Genomic DNA, 10296 nt, shown 5'->3' with positions numbered 1-10296 from the left:
GGCTGTCGGAAGGCGACGAGGTCCCGCCCCCTCCCGCCGCCGAGGTCACCCGCGGTCGTTGTCCCGCCGCCGCGCCCTGGAGCCGAGCCTGAGCCTGAGCCTGAGCCTGAGCCCGACCCTGAGCCCAGGCCCCGCAGGCTGAGGGCGGGACGGGCTGAACCAGGGCGGCGGCAGCCGGGCGCGAAGGCGGCGCGAAGGCGCCCCGCAGTCACCCCCAGCGCGGCGCGCGCGGACCGCGCCTCAGAGCCGGGTAACGCGGTTGCGTGAGGCGATGGGCGGGCGGCGCGGCCTGGCCTGCCCGGGCGGCAGCGCGGGGAGCCGGGCGGGAGGAGCGGCGGGGGAGTGGCACGGCGGCCGGCGGCAGCAAAAGGGAGGCCGGCCCCGAGCAGCCTGGCCCCGGGCTCCGAGGCACAGACGAGGGGAACGGGCTGGATTTGCAGCACAGTATCGGGCACCCGCCACCGGGCCTGGGGCGCAGGCCGCGGCCTAGTGCCCTTAACGTCCTCTTAACGTCCAGCGGCACGTTTTTAAATTGATTTTTTTTTTTTAAGTTACGGTCAGGTAGATCGTTGCACTGTTCTCAGTTGTTCCTAGCTGATAAAGTTGCAGAAAAGCCAGAAATTTGTTTATCCTGGTAACAAAACAGCTGTATCTGTCAAATTAATTATTGCTGCTCTTTTGCCAGCGCAGATCAAAAATTCCTAAATGTTGTTTTTTCTCCTGAGACTTTTTCTCTCCCTCCCCCCTGTGCCCAGAGATACTTCCCGCTCCCTTGCGGTGGGGGAGGGCATGGTTCACACCATTTAGTTGATGAGCAAACCTAAGGAATATGTCATGAGAGAAGCTCCTGCCAGAAGGTCAGGGCCACAGCTGGAGCAGCAGCAGGCCCAGAGGACAGAACAGCGCTGAGGATATTGCAGCTGCGAAACAGCAACGGCACAGTGGGACAGGGACTGCCAAGCCAGCCCCGGGAGTCCAGCACTGTGTGTCAGCGGGTCCAGGCACCCAGGAGTTCTTGCTTTCTTGACTGTTTACCATCTCCTGCAGTTTGAGCCTTCCCTTGCAGCTCCACTGCAGCCTGGCCAAATCCCTCACGTGACTCCCGTTCTGATTCGGCTGGCAAATTTAATCTGAAGCGCAAGAATACAAACAGCATCCAGAAAATTGGTGAGATCTGTAAACTTGGTGGTCTACTAACCCTCTTATTCCAGGGATGCCTTGGTCGTTAGCCAGTACCTGCTGTGCTGACAAGGGGCACATAGTTCTCAGTGAACCAAAAAAAGATTCACAGCCCAAAGGTTAGCTGAAGTGGCAGGGGTAACCACTTCTATTTTTGGCGATGCCCTAAGCCAACAAATTACCTTGGCCAAGCTGCTTTTTTGTGCTCCCAGTGTCCTTGTCTATCAAGCTGAGGTTGCATCACTACTGAGGCAGATGCCCTGGTGTTTGCAAAAGTCCCGTTGGTTCTGGGACCAAAGGGGACCCGGTTACTGGTGAAGGACTAGATAGGAGCAAAGATAAGTGCAGGTTGTGCTCAGGCAGCTCTGCCACAGGCCGGAAAGGGGCTGCTCTTGCTGCCTGCAAGGGATCAGCTTATACCTCTGTATAACAACTACAAGAGCTGTCATTAGTGACTGGTGATAGCACAGCACAGCCCTTAGTTAAGCTTGAACTAGCAAATGCACCAGAATGACTGCACTCTTCGCAGACTATCACCTTTGCTGACTCTGTATTTACCAGCAGTTAACTTGAGCAGTTAATTAACATGTGTAGACGTGGCACTCAGGGCCATGGTTTAGTGGTGGCCTTGGCAGTGCTGGATTAATGGTTGGACTCTGATCTTAAGGGTCTTTTCCAACCTAAATGATTCTATGATGCCTTCATGTTTCTGTCCTGTCTTGACATTTGCAGGTATTTAACATGGTGCAGCAGAAGACCAAGGTGGAGGAAGATGTCATCAGAGACAGGGGTGTCCCTCACAAGACAAGAGTGGTAGGGTAAGTGCCTTGACAGGGCTCAGGGTAAATGCAGATGGGGGCCATGGTACTTTAAGCTCATGTATGACAAGTCACCCAACTGTGGTTAGAAACACTGGTGTACGGACAGCACACTCCTTCCTGACGGGGGTTAGTTAGTCAGTGAGACATAGGCTGGCTGCTGCCAAGAGCTGAGTTCCTCATCTCGGCCACAGGTTTCCTGTGACTGACAGAACATCACCCTGCTTTCTGGTAAAACAGAAGAAATTCCATTTGCAAGTTCTTTCCTACCTTAAGCAAAGAATCATTTCATACAGCTGTGGACACAGAGAGAGAGTGTAGAAATAAGTTTATTCTTCAGTTTAATCATTTCTCCTATGCCCACCTAAATGACCCAAGACAGTTTACACAACTTTTCACTTTTGTCACCCTTCCCGTCCAGCACTGGCATTGGATCTGTAAGCTATTCTGGGCTAGTATTCCTCTGATAACGCTTACAAATTTCCAACTCAGAGTGACTGGTAGCAAGTGACTCAACCCGAGATGTAGTTGCACTTCAGGACATTGACTTGAAAGATAACGGGGGTGGGGGTGTGGGGGGTGGGCAATACTCTGTTTCAGCAATTTCCATATGAAGCTTTTCAAGAGGAGAACGAATGCACTGGGGAAATATGCTGGTAAACATGCTGTCACAAGGAAGGAAGGGAGACAAAAAAGTCTGTTTATAGCATAGTTATTTCTAAACTTAAATAGATCATGTTGTCTTTCCCACCAAGGACTTGCAACATCTTTCTGGTCATATGAAAGTGTCTACAGTAAATAGGCGTAGGTCTCTGGAAAAAAACCAACATACCCAAAAAACACACAACAAAAAAGACATGTGCACACAAACACACACACACACTAAAATCCCAGACCAAATTAAGTTCTAGATTCATACCCAACTCTCAGCTGTCACAAATCAACATAGCTTTAACAAAACCAAGGAGTCTTCACCAGGACACACCAGCTGATACTTACCTGCCTGTCTGTAATAATGTGACTCTTTCGCAGCTTTGTTCTTCTAAATAAAACTGGAGGAGAAAGTGTCTGCCCTGTCTGTCATAGGCACAAACACTTTTTTTTTTTTTTTAAATACTCATTCAAACCTGCACACTAGTGGATGTTGAAACAACACAGTATAGGCAAAGGCTGTCCATTGTTTTATGCAACATGCAAAGTATAGTATGTGGCACACACATCCATAAAATGTGAAAGGCAGTGGAGAATTCAAATTTCTAACCTATATAATAATTTAGTTTGATGCCATATATCACCTACCTCTGGAGGTCTTGTCTATGTACTCTGAACATTAAAGCTAAAACCAAATTGCAATGCTATTTATGCCCACAGGTAATTCCACTTTTGAAAAAGAATTTGACAGAAAGCCCTTTGCTCTAAAATGAGATGCATACAGAAGTTAGGTGTAGAAGAGTTGTTTCCAGCAGCTCTGGAAAAAAAACCCTAATTGCATCTCTGGAACTTCAGTAAACAAAAGATTTCTATCTTTTGCTCTGTAGGAGAAAGGTGGGCTGCTTCCAGGTTCCCAAACCAAGGGACTTTGTTGCAATGTCCCAGTGTTTACCGGTCTAGCCCAAAGCAGAACAAGGCTATGCCCTGTCTGCCCTCCCCATTTAAACTGTGTTGTAACCAGGAAAGTGATGAACGTGTGACCAGAGTTAAGAGATCACAACACGGAAACATGGTCTGTAACTTGATCACACAGAGTGCGGATCCCGTTCAGTGTGCTGTGAGACAATACAGGCGGAGAAGTGGCTGGGGATGGTTGACTGTAGCTGGGAGTGCAGTGCAAGGCCTTTGCACCTGTAATTCAGTCTGAAATGTTAATAATGCACAGGGCTACTTAATATTTTTCCATGTTTTTTAAACATAAACTCACTGTAGTAAAAAAGTTACAGAACTGTAAAATGATCAGTCATGAGCATGAACCTCCCCATATGAACAAGCTGTTCCTGTTTAATATTCATGCTCTGAACTTCCATAAGACTTTTTTTGTCCCTGTTCAGGATGGAAGAAGTGACCTGAAACATTGGGAACGTTCACAGGGTAGGCAGATAAGGCTGGCCTTCCACAGTCCCGTTTTCGGAATAATTCTGCCCCAGCTTATCCGGTCAGCACACACGTTCTGCTATATCCAGCCGTGTGGTCTTTGCCCTGTTGCGGTCTGTCCCGCAGGCCAGCCATCTATGCCCATACGGCCACTGCAGCACGATTCCCGATGGTGATTTTTTCTTCTTTGTAGAAGAAAATTGTCCCTCATCTGCTGGCTCGAGGAAATCACTCTGTAGCAGTTGAAGTAGTTACTGCCTGTCATTGTCACCCCTTACCTTAGCTGCTGCAGTTCACAGCGTTGCAGCTCGGACTCACTTTGCTGCTGGGTGAGGCTGCAAAGCTAGGCTTGGCGTGGAGGTGGCCAAAGCAAAAGCATACCTACCTTTCTCTTGGTGCTTCTGGGCAGTTGATGGCTTTTGGCAGAGGGCTGGCATGGAAAGGTGAGGACAGACACAGCATTTCACTGCAGCCTGTCCGTCAAAACCTTAGAGACTCAGTTACACCTCCCTTACATCCAGTTGAAGCTGTTTGCTGTGATCCTTCTGGTGCAGAAACCCAGCAGCTCTTCCCACCTGCCTGAGTGCAGTCAAGTGTCTTAAACTGCACATCACACTGCTGTTTAAGTGTGTGTGTGACTTCAGTCTCACCCCTGCTGATTATCAGCCCCGTAGATTTATTGCTGCACAAATGTTTGCTAAATTATTGCAGGCAAAAGCAACTGATACAGCTGAAATCATATAAATAACTTGTCTAAGTTAGGGTAGCTGATTTTGCCTGATGGCAATTTCAGCAATTGTTTCTCAGCTACACCGCTGGTAACATTCACCTCCAAAATGCACGAGAAGGTGGTGTGAATCTTCCACTAGACCAGGTTGATCTGAGCCCCGTCCAGCCTGGCCTTGAACACTTCCAGGGATGGGGCATCCACAGCTGCTCTGGGCACCCTGTGCCAGCACCTCAACACTCTCACAGTAAAGAATTTCTTCCTAATATCTCATCTAAATCTACCCTCATTCAGTTTAAAGCCTGTCCTATGGCTACATGCCCTTGTAAAAAGCTCCTCTCCGGCTTTCTTGTAGCCCCATTTTTCAAACTCACTGCACTAGAAAAGAAGTTCTGCATTGTACAGAAATTCCATTGAAACCTTATGCCAGAGCTATTCAGTCACTGAGAGTTTAATTACACAGACGTTGCCTCCATACAGAAGTTATGTTGACATAAGCTGTATTAATTTAGTTATATCAACATGACTGTCTTTGATTACATCCAGGTTGTGGACACATCCTCCTCTAGCTTCTGTGAGCTGAGAAAGCTACAGCTCCCTGCAAGGAGTAGCACACAAAACCCACATACACTGTTTTTTCCATGACCATACACCATGTTTTTTGCAGCCAGCTACAGCCGTGTTTTCCAGACAGCTACAGCCAAACCAAACAGATAACACACCAGATAAACGCTCGGTCCTTTAACTCTGCTGAAATGAGATTTCAAGGCTAGGAAGGAGCATTTGGGTTTCCAGCTGTGCTAAAACCTTGTTATGGGGAAGAACGTTGAGAAGAGTAACCTCTTCAAAGCCCACATCCTCAAATTGGGAAGCCCTTGCCAGGGACTGCTGCGATACTTGCTGCCACCCAAGGGACATAGAAGAAAGGGCAAGGGAAAGGCTAAACACCATTTCTTCTTTCTGCCACCTTCAGCACTCACTGTTTGCTGTCAGAGGAAGGCTGGAGGGAAAGCAGGACTCTGCTGTGCTGTCAGGGCAGGATGGAGCATCCCATAACACTGGAGCAGTGACAGCCTGGATTTTCCCGCTGAAGAGACATGTGGGCAGGGGAGGACGTGCCACAATGCCACTAAGAAATTCCAACGTGGCCTTGGCACAACCGCGCTCAACAGATTTATCCTCCTAAGCCCAGCCAAAAGCCCTGAGGAGGGTGGCTGTCTGACCAGCAGAAAATTTAGAAATGTGTGATGCAGGAGACAACACTCCTGGGGCTGTGGTTGGAGCAGGCTTTCACCTGGCATTATCCACCTGCAGTGCACGAGGGATGTGGCAGCTCCACGCAGGAAAAGCTGTCGCTTCAGTTTGCTTCAGTCCCTCTGAAGAAGCTTCCTCAGTAGCAGCTGGTGCAGAGATCTCAAGTGCATCTCTCGAGCAACTACGTGCCTACAAAAGCAGACCCTGTCCCATCTGCATTAAAATGATTGTGAAGTTAAGTTTTATTGCTGGTATATTGAAAGAAAATCCGTTATTGCTGTTTAGCCAGTCTTAGTCTGCATGGGGTGATGCTGTTTATACTGTGGCAGAGCGGACGCAGAGAGCCACCGGTTCTGGCTCCTTACACACTGCACCAGATCACTGAGATCACTCAGCAGTAAAATACAGCACGGACGGGGGGAACGCGGCACAGAAAGCTTGGAGGTGGAAAGTCCTGTCTGGGTTAGTACTTGTGATTCTCCCCATTCAAACTGGCTGAACACAATCAAACCTTTCTTTGGAAATGAAAAACCCCAAAGGCAACTTTTTGTTCTGGTTTGGGTTTAATCCTCTGGGATTTTTTTCATTTTTTTCCGTATAACAGTTCAAGGGAATAGCTTCATTTCAGGTTTCATTACCAGCAACTGAAACAACAGTATTTGTGATGGATAAACATTGAATGTCAAAGGATCCCACTACCTTTGCAGGGCATTTGCTTCCATCAAAACGCTAGTTTCTGTCAAAATCTCCCTTTAGTGAAATCGAGTCAGACAGATGCTTTGAGTCGGATTGGATTTTAGCTGAACTCCGGTTTGCTTTGAGGAATGTGCCCTCCTGTGGGTGGCTGTTACAGCTGCAGCAAGCGTGCTCCTTTGCCAGCAGGCTTCGTTTCTTCTCATTCTTTACCAGCAGCTTTCTTAAATAAGGCTCCTTTGCCCAGACCCACCCCGATACTGTCGGGGCTGAGTGAGGTGAGATGTGGCTTATGCAACAGGTTGCAAGAAACAAGGGAAAATTAATTCCAGTGATCAGCTTGACACAAGAGGTGACAGACAGATCCCTAATTAAAAATAACAGCCTTGTCATTACTCCCTGGGTTCCCAGGAGGAAACCGGCCAACTTCCAAGGTTTGTAGGACTTTATCAAAGGTATTATCAAGAATTTCATGATATTGCTGGCAGGGTACAAGAAGACAAGGAACCTCTGCTTTGGGTTTCATACAGTAATCCCTCTTTGGAAAGAATAAGAGCACAGCTGAATGTGGTTTACATTTCATTTGCAGAGGTATGGATGCTGTACAGTGGAAAATTGTGCCATAAAAATTAAAGTGATAACAGACCTGCAACACCACATTGCAAGTGATACCAAACGGGGAAGGACCGCAGGCACTTCTGAAGGATTTCATTAAGCTATTAGTAAATTTGAGTAGTGACTCAAAATAAACACGATGCAATTCAATATGGCCAGATGCAAAGTGCAGTGCTTAAGCAGGAATAAGTGTCCACAGTATTGCAGGTTCAAAAATAACTATTTTACATGGCACTTCTGTAGGAAAGGCCTGGAGTTTTCTTCAAGAAAAAACAGAGGGTTGTCTGATTTAGAGAACAATCTTCAAACACATCAGAAGGAGCTATTAAGAAATTAATCTGATCTCCATTTCCCATGGTAAAGGTGGATATTTATGTGCATTAGATGTCTTCTCAAAAACCATTCCATCCCTATTTTCTGTTTTACTGTTTATTAAGCAACGACACCCTCACTAAAAGTTGATCTTTTTAAATAATCTTGGCTTAAGGGTCCACAGCCCATTAAGAGAGTGACTTATTTTTCTTTGGAGCTTCTCAAAATCTCACCCGTGTCCTTGGTGCTCACACAACTCTGAATTTTTCCAATATAAGTTGTAGTAATCTATGGAAAGCAGGTACACCAACCCCAGGTCTGCAGACATATGAAATGCTGACCAGCAAGTCCAGTCTCTCCTATTTATATTGCCTCACTCAGTTCCGTTCTCTCCATCTCTCCCTTTTCCAGTAACTCCTTTCCTGATATGTTAGGTAAGAAAACTAATAACCCTGCGGCCTTTGGAGCTGACTGTGTTATTGGAGTCTCCATGGGTACAAATTCCACACACTTCCTTGGCTTAGGCTGGGACATACTTTTCAGAAAACGTTAAAGAAAAATACATCATAAAAGCTTTATATTGCATGTCAATAAGGTGATCCTTGAAATCTTGAAATGTCTGATGGGCATTTTTCAAAAGCAACTGAAAAGCGCACATGGTGATTCTGCTGGGTGTAACTGGGGGAAAAAACCCAAACAAAACCCCCACAAACACAAGTATTCTGTAAAGCTTTATAAAAAGTGTTGCTTTCATTGGCAGCACCTGCCTTCAGAAACCACAGAGAAGAACAGAGACCGACCTAGAGCATGTACTGGTTTTCATTATGCAGCCCTTACTGCCAGAATTAAAGTAAACAGGAGAGGCTGTGGGGAGTGGAGCACCTCCTTCTCCTGTGATTAAAGCAAGTGTCTTGGCCACCCCAGATCTATCGGTCATTTTAAACTTAAGAGAAATGCCCAGGATGTAGGACTGGGCTGCACTGGTCATGCCAACTCGGAAGCAACGAGGTTGATGTGTGTTGGTGGGAGATGTGATTACCCGCACTAAGAGGAAGGACACATCCCCACTGGTTTTTAAAACTATCCCTCCATTCCTAGTTTCTTCTTTAGGAGCGAAACTGTATTTAACCTTAACCGCAAAGCCATGACCAGGTTCATCAGCATCGCAATACTGTCAAGACCCTTTGATTGCAAAGAGAAGCCTCTTAGAATTTGAACAACGGAACTATCTTAACTTTCAAATATGTTTAAATTTGTTACCTATTACAAATGCAAGGTGAAAAAGAGAAAAATCATATTAACAGAAGCAGCAGTGTTTCCTTCACCATCTCTTAGGCACAGGCACAAAACAGCCTGCATGAAATGCCAGAAAACAAGAGAGATTGGTTGTTCTTTGCTTTTTGCAAAGGCTTTTTTTTTTTCTTTTTTGACTGGGACAAGGTGGCTCAGCATGAGTTGCGGTTCTTGCAACTACTCTAATATTAATTTCCAAGGGAGTTACTTTAACTATCTGGAAAGGTTTGTACATGCTGATTTGTTTTTATAGGAATCTGTATCCAGAGGAGCTTCCCAACCCTGCAGGCGCAGAACTTGTCATGCCTGCTATAAAAAGCCTGCTCCGCCCCCCCCCCCCCCCCCCCCCCCCCCCCCCAAATGAAGGAATAAAGGCCATCTTCATGGATAGATTTTAGTCTGTACACGTTCAGGACACCTGCCACTGCCTTGCTGGCGAGGCCAGGCAGTCATGTCCAAACTGGAAATGCCTAATTTCTGGAAATCCCCTTCTTCACACAGCACGAGCTTCCAAGTCTCTCCTGGTCACTCAGGGAAGGGATTTCAAGGAAATCCCACCTGAAATCTGCTGAGTTTCCAGCCTGAACCGCTTCTAGGAGGGCAGAGAAGGTCTGTGCTGGATCACACCAATCCTTACCGTGGGCATAGCGGGGATGTTCATGAGGGGAAAGTGTAGGGCTGAGGTAGCTGCTGCTTTTGCAGTTCTCTGACTGCAGGGAGTACAGTTTAGGCTTCATTTTTCTTCCATCACCAACATAAAAACATCAGCTACATCTTCCCACCCATAAGCAGGTGCTACGTGAGTTTTCCCCGCTGCAGCACCCCAAAGCCTTGCCCCGCTGCACATGTGCAAATATCTGTATCTGTGGGGTGCTCGCATTCTGCACACGTGCTGGCCGAGCGCGGGTGCTGGGAGCCGTTCCCGAGTTGCCATCAGCTGGCAGACGGTCTCCTCTGGATTCACGGCAGCTTGGCGTGGAGCTCACCCGCAAACACACCTGCTGCTGCAGCCGATCGGGGCTTGAGCCCAGCATTCCATGGACTTGGCCTGTTCTTTAAAACCCGTGATGGATGCTCCATCAGGAAGCGTTCACTGTTGGATAATTTTGTGTGATGGGACGATGATTCAGCTTCTGTCCTTACCCACTGCATCCCCCAGGCAAATTTCAGGCACTGCCGGTGCCGCTTGCCTGCGTTGGGGCGGGATGCGGGATGCGGGATGTGGGATGCAGGATGCAGGAGCCAGTACCCATGCCCAGGGATGCTGCACGCCCATCCACTTCTCTTTCTAGAGTTTGCGTTCTCTTTCTAGAGTTT

The 10296-nt window shown here is 47.4% G+C and overlaps 1 long non-coding RNA gene across 2 annotated transcripts; it reads left to right on the top strand.

The window, feature by feature from the left end:
* Nucleotides 1-67: 67 nt before the first annotated feature.
* Nucleotides 68-7524, top strand: LOC130148041 (uncharacterized). 2 transcript variants are annotated; one of them, XR_008821458.1, is made up of 4 exons: nucleotides 68-250; nucleotides 1067-1167; nucleotides 1912-1997; nucleotides 7349-7524. It is a non-coding gene; the product is annotated as an uncharacterized LOC130148041 (long non-coding RNA). The 2 variants fall into 2 exon arrangements; XR_008821457.1 differs by lacking the exon at nucleotides 7349-7524 and adding an exon at nucleotides 5786-6609 and having other exon boundaries at nucleotides 69-250.
* Nucleotides 7525-10296: the final 2772 nt, after the last annotated feature.

The sequence above is a fragment of the Falco biarmicus genome, chromosome 4, assembly GCF_023638135.1.
Source record: "Falco biarmicus isolate bFalBia1 chromosome 4, bFalBia1.pri, whole genome shotgun sequence".
Classification (NCBI taxonomy): domain Eukaryota; kingdom Metazoa; phylum Chordata; class Aves; order Falconiformes; family Falconidae; genus Falco; species Falco biarmicus.
The sequence above is the reverse complement of the archived record's forward strand: the minus strand, read 5'-3'. Positions and strand labels throughout refer to the sequence as shown.